General features: G+C 38.4%; 1 protein-coding gene across 4 annotated transcripts in view; it reads left to right on the plus strand.

Annotated features, from left to right (window-relative positions):
- Positions 1 to 22,211, plus strand: part of PIP5K1B (phosphatidylinositol-4-phosphate 5-kinase type 1 beta) — a 283,009-nt gene that overhangs the window by 43,147 nt on the left and 217,651 nt on the right. The window lies entirely within an intron of this gene.

Consider the following 22,211-nt stretch of genomic DNA (forward strand, 5'->3'; position numbering starts at 1 on the left):
TTTAAAATTCTGTAAGAAATAATTTGAAATATACTCAACTTAGAAAAGTGGATCAAAAATGCATGTAATGTAAAGTCTTAATTTTTCATGCAGTATTATCAAGACCTTAGATGTGCACTATAATTCAATGGTTGAAGTTTACACCCATACTTCAAAGAAGAAATAAGTTTGTTTTATTGTGTGCTTCTTTGGAAACAACTTTCCTAAAGAATACGCTTTTGTTTTTCGTACGGATCCTAATTTTTAGATCAACATTGTGGCCCTTTGAAAGTATATTTATGAATAAACCTCTGCTTAATGATGTCACAAGCAGTTCACAGCATGTATTAGGTGCTAAAATCAGAGGAGTATGCTAATTTAAAATATATTCAAATACCTTAGTAATATGGACCCTTTTTATTTTTTAACACTCCTCTCTTACCAAAAAAAAAAAAAAAAGGAAAATTGGCCTGTATACGTAATATTAGTTTTCCCCCCCCAAAAGTGGAAAACATTGAAAAGTGTAAGGAATATAGTCCTACGATAGAGATCCCCACTTTGGGCATTTATGATTGTTTTTCCTGTGCCTGTGTCATGGCTATCACACTGCATGTACAAATTTGTATATTGTCCTTTCATCTAAACATTATAATTGCATGTGTTTTTCCTAGAGGTGGAGTGTTTAAGTAGGAAAACTGCCCTGTTGGGCTGCAAGAATCTGGAACATGAGGTGACCCATGCAAGACACTGGCTGAGTCCTGAGGATGAATCTCAGAATGATCTCGGCACCGTCTACCATGGTCCTCAAATAATCAGTGACCCAGGTGTCCTCAGAAAGCCTGGAAAACAAAGCTGAGATTATCTCACGTAACCTCTGGGAGGCTTAGGGTGACCTGAACAAAACACTCCTTTTCTCTGAGTGGCCGAGTGGCCTCTGAAAGCTGGCCTCCCTCTCAGAGCTGCAGTGTAGACTTTGCTTTGGCATGTTTGATTAGTCATCTGACCCACTGGGGTATCGTCAGTGTAGACTTACTCCTGTTGTGCATAAACAATAGCATGGAGGAGGAGGTTAGATAAATTGTCATACTCCTAAGGCCAAATTCCAAGAATTTTTTTTTAGGTCCTTTGGCCATGCCATGTGCCATGTTACAGAAATATTCTTTAAGACCTCTGTTTGACAGATAACCTGCCTCCCTCCATGGTGTAATATTAGTTCTAAAAATTTACAACTGACCTATTACCAAAGCCAAAAAACGAGGGAGAGCTTGAATTAGAAATTTAATGCAAACGATTTGTGAATTGCTTGTATTCTTACTTTGTCAGCCGGACATATTTGTGGAAAAAATAGATTTCTAAAAATGTGTAGTGGCTGCTGTTTAGTCTGTGTACTCATTCTTAGTTTACAGTTTTGTTTTACAAGGTCATCTGTAAATTAAGAGCCAACAAACAAAGGAAGTTTGAGAAGAGTAATGTTTAACATGTTTTTGTCCCAATCATCCTTATATTCCAGTTGATTAAAAATAAAATCAGAAAATAATTTGCTTTTATTTTTTACCTTGTTACAAGTTTGAGGATTCTGATCATGTGTACATATATTCTTCTGCCACATGTTCCCTGTATAAGTTCTTCTTTGCATCAAACAGATATCTTGTATTTTTGCCTGTGTTTCCCATTTCCTAGAAGTTTAGGTTAAAATACTCGAGTGTCTCAGTCTATTCTTTTGGGACACCAGTGTCTGATAGAAATATAATGAGAGCCACATAAATAACTTTAAATTTTAAGGTGGCCACCTTTAAAAAGTAAAGAGAAACAGGTAACGTTAATCTTAATGATGCATTTTAACCTAATATATCAAAAATACTGTCATTTCAACATTTAATCGTAAGAAGAAAAGGACACATTTTATATTTTTTCTTCAGATTAAGTCTTCCAAATTCAGTGTGCATTTAACACTTACAGCACATTCAGACACTGGATTTTCATCAGAAATACTTGATGTGTATTTAGATTTCAATAGCTTTGCCATTGAAAACATAGACTCGCATTCCCAGGTTGTTCCAAACATACTTAGAACTTTCCCAATAACAAAAACAAGGATCCGTTTAATTCTTTTTAATTAAAATTAAATAAAAGGAAAAGCTCACCTCCTCAGTTACATATCCTTCAAGTGCCATTTTAGTTTTATGCACAGCGTTCAATCCTAGTGACTAGTAGCACATAGAATTGGAAGAGAATTGGCTTGAGGGGGAGAGGAAAGCCTTAGTTGACTCTGTGATTGATGGATTAACTGTGCGACCTGGAGCATGGTACTACGCAAAGCCTTCTGGCCTGGACGCCTTCGTTTATAAATTAATTCGTAATGGGGAATGGACCAGATGTTCTCTGAGGTCCCTTTGGCACTCATACACTGTTATGAATCTTGTATGCACAGAGCTGCAAAATGCCACACCAATTTGAATGTATTTCAGACCATTTCTCTAAAATAGATAACTGTGCAGTGTTACGTTTCATTAACATATAGCTTGGTTGAGGGAATAGCTACAGTAGATGTGGTAGTCCAAAGGAGCTCCTCATCCTTTGGGGGAATACATATTCACATGCTGTACAAATTAGAGAAATTTAATTTCTCAGATGAAATTGCCTACATTTGTTTCCTATTGTCTGTAACAAATTCCCACAGACTTAGTGTCTTGAAACAACAGACATTTATTATCTCATAGTTGTGGAGGTCAGAAGCCCAAAATTGACTTCACTGGGCTATAATTATGGTTTCAGCAGGGCTGCCTTCCTTCTGGAGGCTCAAAGGGAGAACCTGTTGTCTTGCGTTTTTCAGATTCTAGAGGCCAGCGCCATCCCTGGGTTCTTGGCCTCCTTCCATCTTCAAAGCCAGGAAGAGCCAACTGAGACATCAGCATCACGTCACTCAGACATCAACATTTCTGCCTCCCTCTTTTATTTAAGGACCCTTGTGATTACAAATAATCCAGGGCAATCTTACTTTAAGGTCAGCTGATTAGCAACCTTAATTTCACCTGCAGCCTAATCCTCCCTTGTCGTAATACAACATAGTCATGAGGTGTGGGGATTAGGACATGGACTTCTTCAGGGGACCATTTTTCTGCCTAGCCCATTGCCATGTTTCTGTGGTTTTGTAGTTTTTACCAGTAATTTCAGAGCTTGTCACTTCTGTCTCTCTGCTCCCTTTTCCCACTTTGAATTAGAGACAGTTATCATGTAATAGAAGGCAGGAGTCAACTGAAGGAATTGGGGTGAAATAGTGACCTCGAATGACTAAAGAATTTCTCTTCAGTGACACCTGCCTCAATCTCTAGCTGTGTCTTGACCATGTTCCCATCCATGGAAAGATAGAAACTGTGTCCTTCTAAAGAAAATAGGATTTTAATGGCTAAGCTTTTTTTTTTTCAAACTCTAATCAAAGATATAAATGTTTGCCAAAGTTCAGTGTGCCGTTTTTTCTCTCTGCTGAGCAGCTAGTTGCAAGTTGTGGAATGTTGTTTTTCTGAATAGAGAATCATAATATCCTTGTGAACTTGCTCATTAAAACAGAAAAATTGGACTGTATTAATTTGCATTTCAGTCCACTCTTTTGGGTAGATTTGTATATCTGCCTCTTGCTATAATTATTTGCATCTCTGCCACATCTATTTGCAGATTAATTATGCCATCATCAAAGGCTTAGAGGGAAATCTGACTTCACAGTTAGCATTTAGAGAATATGTGCAAGAAGCTGATAGAGAGAGGATAAGGCAGAGATTTTCTAAGTGTACCACTACTGAGGGGCAAATCTAGCACTTACCGTTACGTTATTTAGACTTGACCTTATGAAGTGTTGGTTGGAGGGTACAAACTGGTTGGGAGACTTCACTGGTTAAGTTCCATCTCACATTTATTGTGAGATCTGTCTCAGCCATTCAGTTACTTAGAAGTATTTATGAGTGCCTGCTCTGTGCCAAATCCTTTGGACGGCAATGGGAAAGTGTCCTTGGAGCTGCTACAGTTACAACTCCAGGATTCCCCATTTATATCACTGTATTGTCTGCATGAAGGGTGCCTGCTGGGGTTGTGCAGTGAAAGACTATGGGCCAGTGCAGTGATACTGGCAGTGAACACAGGAGAGTCTGTGGCCCAGTGCGGAGCTGATTTACAAATAGGTTCTTATAATGACATGATATTATTATATTATTCTTACAATAATATAATATAATATAATATAATATAATATATTACAATACAATATAATATACAAAATGATTTACAAATAGATTCTTACAATAATATATTATATTATTCTTACAATAATATAATATAATTTAATATATACAATATTATAATATATAATATATTACAATACAATATAATATACAAAATGATTTACAAATAGATTCTTACAATATGATATTATTATATTATTCTTACAATAATATAAGACCTGGTATTATATTACATTATATTATATTATTTCCGGTCTTATATTAATTTTTGCTCCAAAAGACGTATTAGAGCTGATGGTCTGGCTAGGTCTTATTTTCGGGGAAACACAGTATGTGTGAGTGGGTGCATATGACAATAGGAGCACAGAAGAGGGAGCATCTAACTTAGGAAAGCTGGAGTGTCTAGAAAGGACTCTCGAAAGGATTCTCGAAGGAGGTTCTTAGCCTAAACTAAATCTTGAGGAATCAATAGGAGATGGTCAGGTAAGAAGAAGTTGAACAGTTCTGGGCAAAACCAATAGTTTGCAAAGGAACAGAGGTGTGCAAAGGCATATGGCATTTGCAAGATCTGGATATATTTCAGTATGAGATTCTTGTGGAATTGTGATAAGGCAAAGCTTTTAACCTTTCTGTGCCTTCGTTCCCTGTTCAGTAAAACAAAGAAAACAACACGAGCTACCTCATAGCTTTTTGTGAGTTTTAAATGAGATGTCTGTCTTAAGGAAAATACTTTAGGAATGGACCTGACATATAAAAAACACTTAGCAAATGTCAGCGGTTGTTCTTGATGGTGATCACAATCATGATATTACAGGAGGTTGAAAAAGTACGCGAAGTCTGCAGGGCCCACGCTAAGGAGTTTTCACATAATGCTGTTTGCATGGGGAAATTGTTGCCGGATTTTTAACACATTTTTAAAAATTATGATTTGCAGCTTTGTAGATTTATAAATGCTGTGTTGTCATTTTGCAAGGCTGATTAGACGCCTGGTGAATTGATTCATACTATTCAAAATCATCAGAGACGGATGAAGAAAAATGTCACTTTATCAATTTATGCTCAAAATGGAAACCACTCAGCATGCTGTGGTACTTATGGCAGTGAGGTGATATGTGTTCCTGCCATGAACTGCTAAACTTTCTTGAGCGCCTCTGTTAACATCAGATGTATGTGAGGATGAGGAGTCAGAGAAATGCTTTGAAGGGCTGGTTTCAACAGATAATGTCAACCCAGTGAGTCAGCCATGCTCACTAACCGCATGTCTGCTGGGCAGGTGAGAATTCTCAGAGCCTGTGGTTTGGCGTCATCTCCTCTGGAAATGCTGGAGACACTCTGACTTTCTCCTTTTACAGATATCCCTTTTTCTGGGCACACCCCTCCCCCAGCCTTTTTTTGTTTTTCTTTAAATCATCACCTTTGTTTGAGCATGCTTTCAGGAGATGTCACACTTTTCCACTATATCTTGACTCTCTTTAAGGTTAGCTGCTCTTTGATGATATTTTTGGGTTTACCTTAGTTTCAATAATAAAAACTCTATAGTGGTCATTTTTTCATTGCATTCAGGAGCTAAATGGGTTATTTGTGGGAATATTTGAGCCCATCTTTTGTGGGTGACTTCACAGAACTATTAATTACGTAGAATGGCCTTTGTATTTTTTCGTGTCTTCTCATTTTTCCAACCTGTTGTTTTAACCATCTCTTACACTAGATGTTGGAATCTGTTGTATTTGGGGATCTGTATTGCAATGAATGAGTTGGGAGGATAAGATTTGTCTCTTGAAATTGGTATATTTGTATAGAAATAAAGATTCTTTTATCCAAGTACTATTGTAGGACTTTAGAATTTTAGTATCTACTGAAGGCTTTAGGAATATACACATTTATTTTACTGGATTTTCATGCTATCATGTAATGCTATAATGTTACTATATATATTCTATCAAGCATTTCAAGGTCAGGCAGATTAGGCAACACTTTATCAAAAGAAAAAGTAATAATACTAAGAAGACATAATTTATCCTAGTTACACTTGATAAAAGAGATCTTATCTTGCCCTTACCTTTATTATGTGATTTCGTAATTATAGACATCAATGTATCACAAAAAAATTGATTTTGTATTTCAAATTATAATTACCTTGCTCTTTTTAATGACAGTCATTAAAAACATTGAAGCATGTTACACGTTTGACGTGTGCATTTTTAAATAAAACTAGAAATGTTTTTTCAAAGTGGAGGCCCATGGAAATATTCGCTGCCTTTCAGAATGGGTTCTGACTATTGTTTCTAAATATTTAAACAAAAGTGCTTTGATGGAATGCCGCAATCGCTTCTCATTATCTTGAATTCACTTGCAGGTCATTTGTTCTTAACTGTTTAAAAAAAAAAAAATGAATGTTCACCATGTTTTGCTCCAAAGGAAATCAGTCACAATTGTTCATAATGGGTGGTTGGTTAAAAGCGAAAGCTCTGAAAAAAATAAAAATGAAAGCACTGAGAAAGATTGCTCCTAATTTTTAATGCTTCAGGATTACAGATGTTGACATTGTGATGAAACAGAATTTGCCTCTAGCCTTATTGTAGCGGCCTGTCCCATGGAGCAGTGAGAGATGAGACTATTAGAATGAAATATTTATTAAAATTCTCATACTATCCTGAAAAGTCGGGTTTTTACATGTGCTATACTGAATTCTGTATTCTAGCAAACATTTTATGATGATTTTTCTGGGACATGTCTATGTTAATACAACGTGGAGAAAATGGTTGTCCCTTACTTGGAATAAACTTAAAGCAAAATTCCAGCAAGAGCACCAGAGCTATTTCTAAAAATGCAAGGCATGTTTTTCTCTTTTTCAATTCTCCAGCAAAATGGAATATAAGGTTTTAAGAAATAAATATAAGTTTAGCTGGCTATTTTGTTTATAGACAGACAATAGATCGTATAAAATGATTTTACTTAGTTTGAAGGCCAACAAACACATGAAAAACTGTCTAATTTGTTAATTTTTAAAATGCGAAAAACAAAGCACAAAAAGCCACTTTTTGTTATCTAAGTCTAAGAAGCATGATAATCCTGAGGTTGAAGTGGGTGTGGAGAACCAACACTTAGACTGTGTTGGGAATGTTGATTCATGTAGATTTTCTCAAGGGTGATGTGTTCATCAGAAGCCTTGAAGTACCCATCCTCTGATCTAGTAGTTCCACGTCTGGGAATTTAGCCTAAGGAAATAATTGAACACTGGGGCAAAAAAATAAGGACTATGATATTTACCTTAGTGATGTTTATAACGGCAAAAATTGAAAACATCTCACATTTCCCTCAGTAAAAACAAAATCAAATTATAGTTCTTTTACTTATTGAATACCTTATAGTGATACAGAATGATGCTGTGCAAGAAAAAACAACATAATCTGCTAAATTACAAACTAGTATGTATAATGGAGTCTCATTTATGGTTTAAAAAAGACTGTGCACGAAAACTTGGTGTATATACAACTAACAAAATGTTAACAAGCTATCACTGGATAATGGATTGCGGGAAATCTTTACTTTGTTCTTTGCTGATTATTTTATTTTTAAAAAATAGACTTTATTACAAGCAAAAAGTTGTTTTTAAATGCATCTCTCTTTGCCTAGCACTTCTACTTTTAATAATCGGCCCTACAAGTATAACTGAATGAGCATGCAAAGATGTTAAATAATGTTCAATGCAGCATTGTTAGAAATAATTTTTAAAAATTAACCTATCTACCTATCCTCCCCAATATCAGGAATTTAAATAAGAAGGTCATGGTACAACCATGCTCCACAGCCATTGAAATTGAAGATGTAAATTTGTATTTGTTGATATGAAAAAGATATTCATATCCTATAACATAGAAAAGGCAGATTAATAAACATTGTGTGTGTAGGTAGGAAGTTAAGTATGGAGACAGATAAAAATCTGAAATGTTTTACACTACAATGTCAATAGTAGCTATTACTGGATGAGGGGATTATGAGTAATTTTCAATTGTTTCTTTCTATGTGTCTTTATTTTTTAAATTTTGTACAATGGACAAATACTTCTTTTATTACCAGAGAAAGTAAAAAAAATCAACAAAAGTAGAGACAAAAAAGGAGAACTGACAAAATAATATTCTAAAGTACTATGTGAAATTCTATACAGACAGATGAAGTTGGTGGTTTTTCTAGGAAAATTTATCAAAGTGACTCCCAGGAGAGAGAGCCTAACTCAATAACCATGGAAGAAATGAAAAAGTTATTGAAAGGCACTCTCTTAATTCAAGTGTAAGCCTCAGATGGCCTCAGGAAATTCTTCCAGCATTCAAGGACATTACTATTATTACGTAGGGTGACCATATAATTTCTTGAAAGGGTTTTAATTGGGACAGTGAGTGTAAATCAGAATTGTCCCATGTAAACCTGGACAAATGTTCACATTACTATTTCAGTGTTTTTCTAAGCATAAAGCAAAAAGCAAACTTTCAGGTTTTGTTAAGATGCCAAATGTTCTTTGTACCAGAACTTCTGGAAGATAGTGTGTGTGCATATGTGTGTGTGTGTATGCTCTCACACACTGCAGATCATTCTTGTTTGTGAATATTGAGGCAAAACCCTTCAGTAAAATGCCATCAAATAAAATTTAGCAGTACATTATATAAATAACCATGATCAAGTGGGGGTATAATCACACGAATGTGAGCTTGGTTTCATACTGGAGAATCTAGTCTCCATATCAGATCATAAAAGAAAACTCTTATCTGGTCATCTCAATAGGGGCCAAAAATGCTTTGCTAAAGTTCAATAGCCAATGATATATTGAGGCAGTGGTTACCTGACTACATATATAGGTCAAAACTCACTGAGCTGTATTTTTTAAAAGGGTGAATTTTATTTCATGTAAATTACGTAAATAAACTTAACTTTTAGAAGAATGCATAAAATTAGTCTGTGGTAACAGAAAAAATTATCTGACACACATCCCTGGTTGAAAAGAAAAATATTAAAACTTGGTAAAATTGGAATAAGTAGAATTTGTCACTTCTCTTGCTTTATTTTAAACATACAGTCTCACACCAACCAGCATCATATTTTGTGAAACACGAGAAGCATTCCCATTTAAACTCACTTTCACTGAAATTATAAACCTGACTCAGAAATACCAGCCCGGAGATAAGAGAAAGAAATAATAGATAGAAGCATTAGAGTGGAAGCTGCAAACATCATTTGCAAAATAGTTAGAAACAAGAGAAGTCAGTGAGATATGTGGCTAGTTATAACTGCTGCTCGTGCGGATAGAGGTGGGAAGAAAAGGAAAAACTGGATGTATAAACATCTTCCACTAGGAGAGGTTTCAGAGGTATCCCGCACCGTCGTTCATGTACTATGAACGCAAAGCACTGCAGGGCATTCTTTCACTTATAAGACTTGGCTGCTGCCCTCTCTTAGCATGTGGCCAGAAATGGGGGTTGAGTATAAGTAAAAATGACAAAGGTCGCTATGGAAAAACAGTCCTGGGGGAAGTGGGCTGAGACTGTAAAGTAAGGAGAGAAAAGAAGGGGTTTTCAGAAGTCACGAGCTTGTGCCTAAGACAGCCTTTATACCCTTGTGATCAGGCCTACCTAATATGTTAGCCTTTAATTTTTTTTTTAAATTTGACATCTACAAATTGCAAAAGTCCATGTTTTCGAAAACCTGGATTTCCAACGTCTCTTGAAAAATCAGAAGCTCCAGCAATGTACTCGTATATCATCCTTTTCTGCAAGGGCAACAAGAGTTGGCTGGAACTGAGCAGTGGCTGTCTGCCTCTTTTAGATACCCAGGGTCTTTCCATTCTAAGTGCAAATGCTCTTTCTCTTAGTGCTAGCACTCTATCTGCCACCCTTGGAAGCATTTCAGTTAGAACCCCTGGTATTGATAATAAACCAGAGAGATACTGGACAAACTTGCTAGACTATTAGTTGTAAAGCAGTGTCTATATACAGAGGGTGCCAAAAAATGTATGCAAATTTTAAGAAAGGAAAACTATTAAAATTGTAATACTCAATATATGCTGATAACAAAAGATGAATACAAGTCACATTTGACTTCTGCAATTACAAGAGGTGCTCAAAGTGGTTACCATCAGCATCCAGACACTTCTGATTATGGAAAACGACTGCTTGAGCAACGTTGACCAAAGTGTCCACTTGTATACATTTTTTTTTATAGGAGTTGACTGGTCACCCTATTGGGAAAAGTAATGGAAGCATTTAGACAAATTAAGAAATATAGGCTTAATTAAATGTATAATTTGTTGATACCCAATAATACATCCAAATTTCCACCGTCTTATTTTTAAAACTTGAAAAATTGTTATTTGTAAAATTAAAAGATTGGAGGCCTGTCTTTGTGGAGAATTGGCCATTGTCTACATCTACCTTGGTGCATTCTTTCTTCTGAATTTTGCAGTCTGGGGATAGTTCTTTTTAGCCAGGGCAATCTTTCTGTTCTTTGACATATCATTAAGATTAATTGAACCTTTGGGATTTACAGATACCAAAAGCAAATTAAGTAGGAAAAATGGGATCGCCTTTCTCTGTCATTTATGCTGTGGGTTTTTGGGTTTTCTTTTAATTTTTCCTAGCTTCTATTGTATGGCTGGCTGGGAGATCTGCTGGATGTTCTAGAATAGCATTGGTTGCATTTTCCCTTCATTTTTGCTGTAGAAAGTTGGAAGTTTTTGTGTTGACAGTGATGAAGCTGATTAAAACATAAGCAGCACTCTGACACTGGCCAATGTATATGAAGAAAAGAAAAATGTAATTTCCCCAGAGTTGGCTGATCTAAAGCTAAAAGTTATAAACTTTAAACAAATAAATATTTATAACCTATTACTTGTGCCCTCAATTCCATCTCCAGAGCTTTCTGTCTCAATTGTCTTTTCTTTCATATCATTGGTATTTGTCTTACCACTAGTCACTTTTCAGGAAAGCAAAATATTTAAGAAAATCCTGTCCTTAGAGCCTTTCCATGACCCATCATGGTGACATTTTATGGCTTGCTTTCCTCACAGTCTATGGAAAAGCAGCTGGCACTCAGTCAGAACTTGAAAAATGGTTTCTCAATTTGAGTCAGCCAAGATATTCAAAGTACAGTCTGTCTGACTGCCTCTAGTTTCTAACCATCTACTTAGGGCGCAGCTTCTCCAATCTGATGTTTTTCTGCATACTCTCCCCCCAGGTTTCTCTGCAGTCCTCGCTCCAAGATCACCAGGTGTCTCCCAGACACTGAAAAACCCACATAATTCTTACTTTCTTCAGCATTTCTGCTACGTCCATCCATAAGTAACAGGCAGCACTCAGGGGATATAATCAGAATTTCTCTTTATTTTTGCTTCTCCCTGTAAAGATATTCAATGGAGAGAGGTCTACTGGATGAAAACTCAGGAACCTTTCTGTTCACTCTTAGGCAATAAAATGTCCTAGTGTCACTTTAAATAGCTGTTTTGAGCTGGTTTCTCAAATGTCAGGGGCCATGTAATTGGCAAAGCCTGCAACTTCATTTCAGCTTCTCCCCTCACTTGGCAAGGGCCTGCTGAGGCAAAATGCCAACTCCTGAGGAGGGGGGCACAGTCCTCTCTTTCCCAGCTTTTGGTCATCAGTTCTTTCCAATTTATTAAGGTTGTAATCCCTTGGGGTTAAAATTGATAGGAAAAAGTCCAGCTAACAGAAAATGAAAACACTTAAAGGTCTTACTCAACTAGTACTCTTGTTAACATGTCTTCTCATACTCCAACTTGGGTTAAAATGGACTCTCTTGGAGTGCTTTTTTCAAGTCTTCTTCCTAGACCTCTGCTCTTCCCCTTACTCAGAAAGCAAAATATCTTCTAAACTGTTAGTACTTGAATAAGTACTTTTGAGCAGTAGACATCCTTTTGACCCCAGTAGTTTCCAACTTCTGGAGCACATCAGATTCATTTGGATAATTTTCTTTTTAAATAAAAATCCCAAATCCTCGCCTCAGGCCTATTGAGTGAGAATCTCTACTCTGGGGCTCTGTTGTGTTTGCTTTTAAACATTCCGCAGATGATTTTGATGCTTTAAAGGCTGAGAGCATGAACGCTAGCCTATATTACAGTTAATAATGTGCAGCTTGCTTCCTTCCTGGACTCTCACCTTCCCTAGGGTCTTTTTCATATGTATAATACCCTCTGTAGAGCCTTAATCATAACAGATCCTGCGTGTTTTGTGGCATGGAAGAGTTGGAAATCTCAGGGTTCTAGCCGAGAAGCTTCGTCACTGGGATTTGTTTCGTCTTCAAACTGAACTGCATATAGTTCTGGTGCTCCATAAATATTGGGTGAGGAGCTGGCTAGGTGGTTGGTGCCTCGGAAAGAAAAGTGAGACAACAGTCTAGTTAAGTAAGATATACTGCTTATGGTTCCAGGATCTCTTTTGAGAAATCGCATGTCTGGCTGTGTTCTTAGAGCTTCATGTATATTATCTCAGTGTTCACAACAATTATTTGCTAGAGGGACTGTTATCCTCATTTTTTAGGTGAGGAAACTGAGTCTCAAGGAGGGTAAGTAACTTGACCCCCAGGTCACATATGTGTAAGTTACGGTCAAGATTTCAACCCAGGTTCTCCGACTTCAGAACCTGGGTTCTTAAATACTGTGTTGTAGCACTTCTCATTCAAAGGGAGTAGAGCATCGGAGAAACTTGGGCAGACGTTGGGTTAGCCACTTTCTTTCTCCCTCTCTGCTGCCCTCTGCCTCTTCAGTGTGCTTTTCTCTCTGTAGTTGGCCTCCAGGGGCACATTAGTAAAAGAATCTTAGCAAAAGGTAGGGCGTTAGTTTGATGAGATTATTTTTTAAAATTCACTCTGGCAGCATTTATGCAAGTTGGATAGAGTTGGAGCCATCCTAAGATGAGCAAGACTCATTTGAAGTTATTGCCGTGGTTGGGGGCAGATAGAATGCTTTTGTAATAGAGGCAGAAAGAAAGAGGAGAACGTCAGATGTTAAGCAGGTAAGAGATTTAGTGATGGATGATATGGGAGACATGAAGGAGGAGAGATCTGGAACATGTTACATTTTGAAGTGGTTGTCTGGATAGACTGTGCAATTCTCAAGAGAAGTAGTAGATTTGGGGTAGGGAGGAGTGAATTTGTTTGCAGATAAGTTTGAAGGACCTGGGGAACAGAAAGTGGAAATGTCTAGTAGGTGATTATATAGTAGGTGACAGTCTAGAGCTAGGTAAACCCTATCTAGAGATATAAATCTGAGAGACATCATCAGTACATTGGTCCGAGTTTAAACCATGGAAGTGAATGCTGTTGTTTAGAGAGTTTGAAGTGAAAGGGAAACCTAGGAAGCAAACATTAGGAACCAATCCCTACGAATTTAATAAAGCATCCTGGATGCCTTTTTGACCTTGAAGAAGTCATTGGCTCTCTCTGAACCTCACTTTCCTTGCTGAGAAAGGTCAGTGTAGGTGATTCCGAAAGTCCCTTTCAGATCTGACATTCTGTGATTCTAATCTTTTGCATTTGTTTTCATGACTGACTGCTTTGGGAAAACAGGCCTTTTATTAAATTGCTTAATTTTGTAGCCTCAATGTATTTGTAAATCCATGCAATTACATGTCCCCCTTATTTGTCTTTCTGATAAGCAGAGTCATTATCCTGTACATGTCAACTCAATGTTCTTTAAAGATAACCTGGAGAACAACTAACATGGCAGGTTTGAGGAATCCAAGAGTATTTTATGAGAGGCAGTAGAGCGTGGTGATGAGACCTCTGGGCTCCAATTCTTCTACCACTAAATTGGTTTTGTCACCTCCGGCAACTTAGTTAACCTCTCTGTCCCTCCTTTCCCTCATCTATAAATAAGGATAGTAATCCTAGAGATGGTGTAGCAATTAAACGAGTTAATATAACCACACTACTTAGAAGGCTACCTAGCCTGTATGCTCTTAATAAATGTAAGCTACTGTTGTATGATGATGACAATGACAACATTGTTTGGTGAAAGGTGCATTAATTGTAAGGGTTGAAGAAGTGTACTATCTTAGGCTTTTAGTTTACAAAAGGAGAGTGAAGAGGAAACATCCCTACCATTGCCTAATAGGTGGGAACTTTCAGATGGTTGAACTCCATGGGTGGTAACAGTTCATTTCCTAGTAACAAATTAAGCTGCAGGTGGAAAAGGCAGATGGATACTGAATTACAGTTGCAATCAGTTTATAAATTAGTTGGTAAGAATAGATGGAATTAGAGCACCCCCTCCCTAATGCTTTTCTTTCTGTTGCTTTTTTCTTGTCAGCTTAATGTAAAGCGGGCGGTTGGAAAGGAGAACAAATAATGAGCTGCCCTCTTTCTCAGTAGTAAACCTTTCTATCTTAAAGTGTATTAGAGGTTTGGTGGCTCTTGGCTGTGCACTTGTCACCCTCTAAAACCGAAAAAGTTTTCCTAACGCAGGTAGTTTATGATTGGGGCAGCAGCTTCAAATTTCTTTGAAAATTTGCCCTCCTCCTCAAAACGTACGTACCTGGTATCAGCTACAGGGAGGGAAAGACATATCTTGAGGAATGGTCAATATTGAAACTTCTTGAATCTTTCCTCAGTTTCTTCCCCTTTACTCTTCTTATTTTTTTCCTAATAGAAGCTGCGTTTAACTTGTTTGTCAGGCACAGCCATTTCTTATACGCCACAAAGGACAGTAACATGACAGCAGTAATTCAAAACAGGGTTTAAAATGAATAATTAAGAGTAAGCCCCTGGGATTAGTCCCCATTGAAAAGTTCCTAGTGACCAGGATGGATAGCTGCTGCTGGTGGGGATTAACAACTGGCTGGCTAAAGTAAAGGGACTGGTATTCACTGAGCCAGCCACATTTTTCATTACTGATGGCCCTTCTGCCCCTTGGAGTCCATTGCTTCTCAGACAGACTCAGAGAGTCAAAGTCTTAGAAATATGTTTTTCTTCTTTCTCCTTCTCAGACACTGTCTACCTGATTGCATATGAATCTTTCGGTTTATCCTTTTTAGACCACAGAAATGTATGCCTCTAAAAATGACTACGGTCTCAGAGAAGAAGATGAAGAGAACATTTTCTTCCACACACTCAAACTGAAAGCAAGAGAACAAAGGAAGCCCTTTGGTGAGAGTAGTGGAACAATGGGCAGGGCCGTTTCGTGATGGTAGCACTGAGTATTTTAATAGAGAGAAACCTGTTTGTGTAAGTCCTTTACTGTTTGCTAGGCCTGTTATGGACATTGTATCATTCGATCCTGACACAAAGGGCTGTGTCCCCATTTCATGAATGAGAAATGTGAAGCCCAGAGAGGTTGACAAACTTGTCCAAGGCCACAGAGGTAGAAGTATGATAATCTGACTCCAGGTTTCATACTTTTTTTATTATACAGAAGTTTCCCAAACATTCAACTGGAAGGCCCAAGTATATAAATCTAACTAGATTTGCAGTTTTTGCGTGTTTTAAAGTTAACCTTTTACAGTATCCATAAAGCCATCAGTCCTTTTTCCCTTCTTGCCAAATGCATTAATCCTTCAAGGGAAAGATAACAGGCAGAGTGAAGCATATCGCCACTAAAACGGATACCAATTGTAACCTTGGTTTATGGCCTAGGAGAAGTTTGATGCCAAAGAGAAGGCACCAAAAATGGACACACTGCCTAAATTGGAGGAACAAATGATATCAACTCATTTTTCTATTCTATTTAAAAGACTAAAGGCAGTAGAGAGTGGGTGGCTATTTTTAATATCTTCCCTAATATTCTCCTTTGAAAAAATTGAACAAAGTGACTACAATTCACATTTATTTGTTTACCTGAACTTTGCTGAGGGCCTAGGCTGTGAGCTTCTTTCAATCAGGCCTTTGAGGCCCTGTCCTATTTTTTTACCTCTTCCATATAGTGGGCATGCCTCCATGCAAGTGTTGTGGTGGCTTTTAGCTATTATCAAAAATGAAAGGTGAGAGGGGTCAAAAGCCACTTAGTAAACTTCCGCTTTGATTTTCTCCTCCTTGCTGTTGCTTTCAAATTTTAAGGATTAGACTAGCCAACCTCCAGGGTAAACACTGTGGAATATCTACATTTAGTGGGCTCTCAGTAATTACAGAATGAATGGTTGACAACAGTTTCTGAGATCTCCACTGTTTTTGTTTCACGGTGATAATGAGTTCCTTCTGGCCAAAATCGTGTCCTTAAACACAATTCTCATTCTTCCCATATGTAATATGCAGCCTCTGCTGAGTTCCTTTGCTGTTAACTCTGTTCCATTTCATGAGTTATGTGAGCAGGATATTGCAGGGCCATTTCCCATTGTACACAAAGATTGCAGCTGAGAAAGTCAAAGGCAATAAAATGGGCTTAGTTTCCTCCTTCATGCCTTCTTAGAAATAACTAACTTTGAGGGCTCTGTGGGAACAGGACCTAGGAGAGCCGCTGGCTCTGTTGGTGGTCTGTGATTGGCTTCAGAGAAGTATCCTGTGGTTATGTGAGGCTGCTGGAGTCTATTGGTGTTTAGGGCCCTAGTGAAATGTAGCTTGAGGTGTTGTGTGTGTGTGTCTATGTCCACTTTTTCTACAGTCAAGGCTAGCTAGGTGTTCTTTCGTTGATATTGTTGTGTGTCAGAGAGAGTTAGAAGCTTAGCATTCCACTTTAGAATTAGACTCATGGTTAATATTTGTACAAAGTATCTTCCTTCCAAGTGAAGTACATTCTTATTCTGTTCTGTCCTCCATTTACATTCCAAGTTCCCATTCTCTTTCTTTATATCAATAACATTTTGAGATCTAACTTCATATACAGTAAAGTGTATAAATTTCAAGTATTTAGTTTAATAACTTTTTACATTTGTATACACCTATGGAGCCAGCACCCGGATCAGGATATGGAACATTTCCTTGTGCGCCCCCCCACCCCCCCGCAGTACTCCCAATGGTAACTGCCTTTTTAACTTCAATCTCCATAGATTGATTTTGGCTGTTCTTGTACAACATTAAAATGGAGTCATGGAGTTGTACTTTTTTGTATTTGATTTCTTTCATTTAACATTATACTGTAACTTATCCATGTTGTTGAATAAAGAATTCCGTTGTATAATGTATTCACCCATTTGATTGCTTATGGAAATTTGGGTTGTTTCCAGTTTGAGGCTATTACGAGTAATAATGCAAGGAACATTCTTGTACATGTCCTTTAGTAGACATAAGGTTGGATTATTTCCTCATTTCTCTTGGATATATACCCAAGAGTGGAATTGCTTAATCATAAAACATGCATATATTTTCTTTTATTAGATACTGTAATGCCAAACAATTTTCCTAAGTGGTTGTACCAGTTAACAGTCCTAAGTTCCTGTACTTTGAAAGTACAATTTTCCTTTTTATTCTAGGTTGGCAAGGCTAGTTAATGTGAACTGTGGCGATATTTGCCAGCTCATCTTAGATTACACATGTACAGCACATTTGTATTTCACATCCATTCAGTATGGATCTGCACAGGTGGATATTTGCCTTGTCACATTTTTGTGGGGTTAATATTGAAAAACTTCCCTTGGGAAGTAAAAGGAAACTACCTGTTAATTTGAAAAAATATAATCTTAATCACAGTAACGTTTATTGAATAGATGTCTTGTTTTCTGACTTAGGAGTATCAACTAAGTATATTTAATTCACCAGAAGGGTGAATTGAAACCAGAAGGGTGAATTGACTCAGGGGAGATCTCCTGGATCCTTCCTCTGGTGTCACTTTTGCAACAAGCTGAATTGCATTTTATGGCTGCTATTGTCTCTCATTTATCCTTTATTCCTTTGAGAGGAAGCAGTAATTCAATATATTAAACACTGCTTAGAATACTCAGCACTGAGCATTTTAATTCTATCAAGTGTGAATCAGCATACTGTTGAAAAAGAATGGAAACTTAGGGCTTCAGTTTGTTAGTTTACTTGAACTAACCATTATGTCAACTATCTCCATGGTCTGGAGGGCACTATAACTAATAATAATAATCTTGATGTAAGAAAAAGAATTGTCAAAGTTAGGAGCACTTAGAGTCAGTCTAGAAAAGCCTGTTAGACTGTATTTTCAAATAATCATTTTCTTCTCTTTTGGACAAAGCTACGTTCGTTCATTCATTCATTCATTCATTCAACATTTACTTGACACAGTGACTCAGCAACTACTTAGAGTGCTGTTTACAAGGCCCTGTTCTAGCTACTAGACATACAGCAGGGAACAAAGCAAAAGGCTTGCTGTCATGGAGATGACCTCCTTGAGTATAAGAGGCAAGAAAACAGTATATACATATATGTCATGTGGTGCTCTGGAGGGACATAAAAACAGAGTAAGGGCATGGGAGAGTAGACTTCGTGTTGGGAACTGCTGTGGCTTTTATAAGGAAGGTCGGGGAAGGTCTCTTGGTTAATGATATTTGTGCAGAGCCCTGAACGGATAGAACAGTGTGGACATCCCCTGGAAGAAGAGCCCACCTTTAGCCTGGTGGGCTAAAGGACAGTAAGGAGGCCTCTGCAGTTTGCGGGGAGGCAGTGAGGGGGCGTGGAGTTAGAGGTGGGGTCAGAGAGACAGCAGCGACCCAGATCAAATAGGGCTCCATTGATGATTGGAATAACTTCAGCTTTTTCTCTGGGCGGGAATTCACTGATACATTTTGAACAGAGAAATGACTATTCACGTATTTTTCTTCCTTCCTTCCTTCCTTCCTTCCTTCCTCCCTTCCTTTCCCTTCCTTCCCTTCCTTCCCTTCCTTTTCCTTCCAAGGCTGATCTTGAACATTGGGTGGAAAATTGACAGCAGAGACAAGGGTAGAAACAGCGAAATGAGTGAAGATCTCCAGTGGGTTCAGACAGAAACCAAATGGCAGAGATGTTTGATTTTGTGGACTTATCACCATCTCTGTGCTTTATCAGTAAAGATAAAAATTGTATTTATCCAGGCATGGATGAACAGTGTCATCACATTTGAGAAACATTAGAAATAATTTAGTAATATGCAAATTAGCAAAATGCTATGGATATTATCAAATAAACTCTGTAGTTAATGCTTTTTTTTCTATTTAATATTAGTTTTCTTCTGGATGCTCTTCCTCCATCCTCCTCCATTTTAAATTAATAATGTACCATTCCTTGTGATACTCATGTTTGAACTTCAGTCATTTGTGACTCCTCTGTCTTCATCCTCTGTCCATCCTGGCAGGTTCCGCTGTTACCTTCCGGTCTCCCAAAATTCATCTCCTTTTCTTGCCATTCCCAACTTTAGTTGAGACCGTATTTTCATCTCAGAGTTCGTCATCAAATTCTCCTTCTCTAATCCATGGGAAATGCAACAAAAAACCTATAGATTTAGAAATGAGACCTTGATTCAGATTGGTTCAGACCTTTGCTCTTCCACATAGCTGTAACACCTTTTGCAGTTTCTGAACCTCAGTTGTCCTTCGATGACACGAGCGTAACAGTATGAACAGGATCGCAGTGAGGATTAAGAGGGTCTATGGAGTGTGTAAAGTGCTTGGCAGGTCTTAGGCACTTAGAAAACGTTGATTCTTTCCACCTTCCGTTCTTCCACTGAGCGCCATCCTTGATCTGCCTGGCAGGTCCTAAAGTATAGCTCTCATTGTGTCACTCCTCTTGTCAAACACCATCAATGGTTCCCTCTTGCCTCACATGTTAAATACTGGCATCCAGAGCTCCAGTTCTCTCACTCTAACTTCCACTGACAACATTTTTCCCATGACTATTCTTCTCTATGTACTTCATGTGTTAGCCAAATTCACTATTTTATTATCATGCTGCCAACTTCAATAGAAAATGTCATCTCTATATTAATATCTCTATAATACCTATGTTTCAGATCCTGTCTCCAAACCCATTACCTTCACAAAGCTGCTAACAATCTGCAAGTGGAAATGGCACTTGGAGGAGGAACCCTGGGTAACATTGTGCCAGGCTCTGGGTCCACATCCTGGTACTTTCTGTTATCCTGGGGATATTACTTAATCTCTGCAGCTCAGTTTCCCCTGCAAAATGAGAACAATAATACCTACTTCATAGAGTTGTTGTGAGGATTAACTGAGATACTACATGTGAATCACTTTGAATGAATGTCTGGCGCTTGGAAAACTTAAATCAGTTTCTGTATAATTCTAGGCATGAATAATCAATGTTATTTTATCATCAGGACCTGTATTTTACAGGGAATTCAAGTTAAAAGCTGTTTGAGACACAGTGGAAAGAGGCATGGACTAGGAACCAAGAGACCTGGATTCTGGTCCTGGTTCTCACTATTAAACAAGCTGTGTGATGCTGAATATGTCACTTAGCCTCTCTGGATCTTACTTTCTTCAGGTGCAAAAAGAGGGGGATGAACAAAAATCACTAAGCTTTCTTTCAGTTCAAATAGCCCCATGGATATCTAATAGCCACCTCTAATTCACCTCTAATCAACAAAAACAGAACTCTTAATTTCCACTTCTCTAAACCCACTCCTTTTCTATCTCAGTCAATGATACTATCATCTACCGCCCCAGTTCGAGTAAAAAAGCATACGAGTTGCCTTTGAATCATCTATTTCTTTCATCGTCTAAATATAAACATGAAATGTATTTCCAAAACATGTCCTAAATCCATCTACTTCTCATTGCCACTGCTACAACCCTAGTCCAATAATCGTGTCTGTATTGTTGCCAAAGGTGCCTAATCCATCTTTCTGCCTTCACTCTTCCCTCTTTCACCCTATTTTCCACAGAGCCAAAGTGATATTTAAAACCTAAACCAGATAAAATCACTCGCCTTCTTAAAGCTCCCCAGTGGCTTTTCATCATACTAATAATGAGATCCAAACCCCTTTACGCCCTCCTGCAGCACTCCTCCTTATGCTTCAGCTGCATGGCCGTTTCCTTCTTCCAGCTCACCAACCTCAGGTCTGCCTTGGGCCTTGGCACCTGCTCTTCTCTGTACTTGGGACATTCATCCACCGGAAATTAACATGACTTAACTTCTTGTCATTTAGATCTAAGCTTTATCTAATTGCCCCCTCCCTTCTACCAGTAGTGCTCTATTATAACCTATTTTATTTTTTGCTATCTGAAATAGCCTATTATCTCTTTGTGCCCTGTATAAATTAAATGACCCCGTATTAGGGTCTAATTCCTAACACAGTGCCTGGCACATAGTAGGTATACAGAAAAAAAAAAGTGAATGAATGAATGAATACATGAAGAATTAAATGTAAACCCATTTTAATATCAAAATTTGGGTTAACTACATGAGCCACGTGTTGTGCTTTGTATTTTTACAGTATGCGGACCTATTGCTTTTCCCTTCATGTAATGTCTCGGACTGAATGAACATTATGGAGCCCATATGCTTGTGCTAGAAAGAGGACTAAGTAAAACAATAGGAATACAGTTGCAGGTTATTTTCCCCTTCACCCAAATAATTCTCAAATTGGCCGTGCTCTGTGTTCCTCTGCCACACCTCGGTGCCAGCTTCCACCCTCTCTGGCCTAGAGCATCGCCTCCTTTCTGGTCTCTCTCTCGGGGGTTCTGGTCTCCCAGTAGCCTACGCCGCAGACTGCAGCCAGTGCGCCTTCCCGCCGCTGACATCACACCGATGCCGGAAAGCCGTCCCAGTTTTCCTCGTCCTCAGGAGCAAGAGCAGAAGTCTGCCTGCTCCACCGCGTCACAGCGCGCCAGCCCTCGGTCCCATCGCGGCTCCCGCCGGCCACCTGGCTGGTGGCCCTAGCTTCCCGCTTCCCGGTCAGGGCTACACTGCACCCCTGTCTCTTCTTCGCATCTCAGCGTGTCCCGGAGGGCGGCCGTGCCTGGTTAGGCCCAGGGCCAGTCCCCATCACACGGCCTCACATCACCAGGGGCCTCTCTTACAGAGCTTTTCTTTTATAACTACATGCTCCTGAGTACGGTAACTTCGTGAACACGTCCATGCGAGCTTGCGCTCAAAAGCTATTTGCGGAAGGGA

The sequence above is a fragment of the Rhinolophus hipposideros genome, assembly GCF_964194185.1.
Source record: "Rhinolophus hipposideros genome assembly, chromosome: 11".
Lineage (NCBI taxonomy): Eukaryota > Metazoa > Chordata > Mammalia > Chiroptera > Rhinolophidae > Rhinolophus > Rhinolophus hipposideros.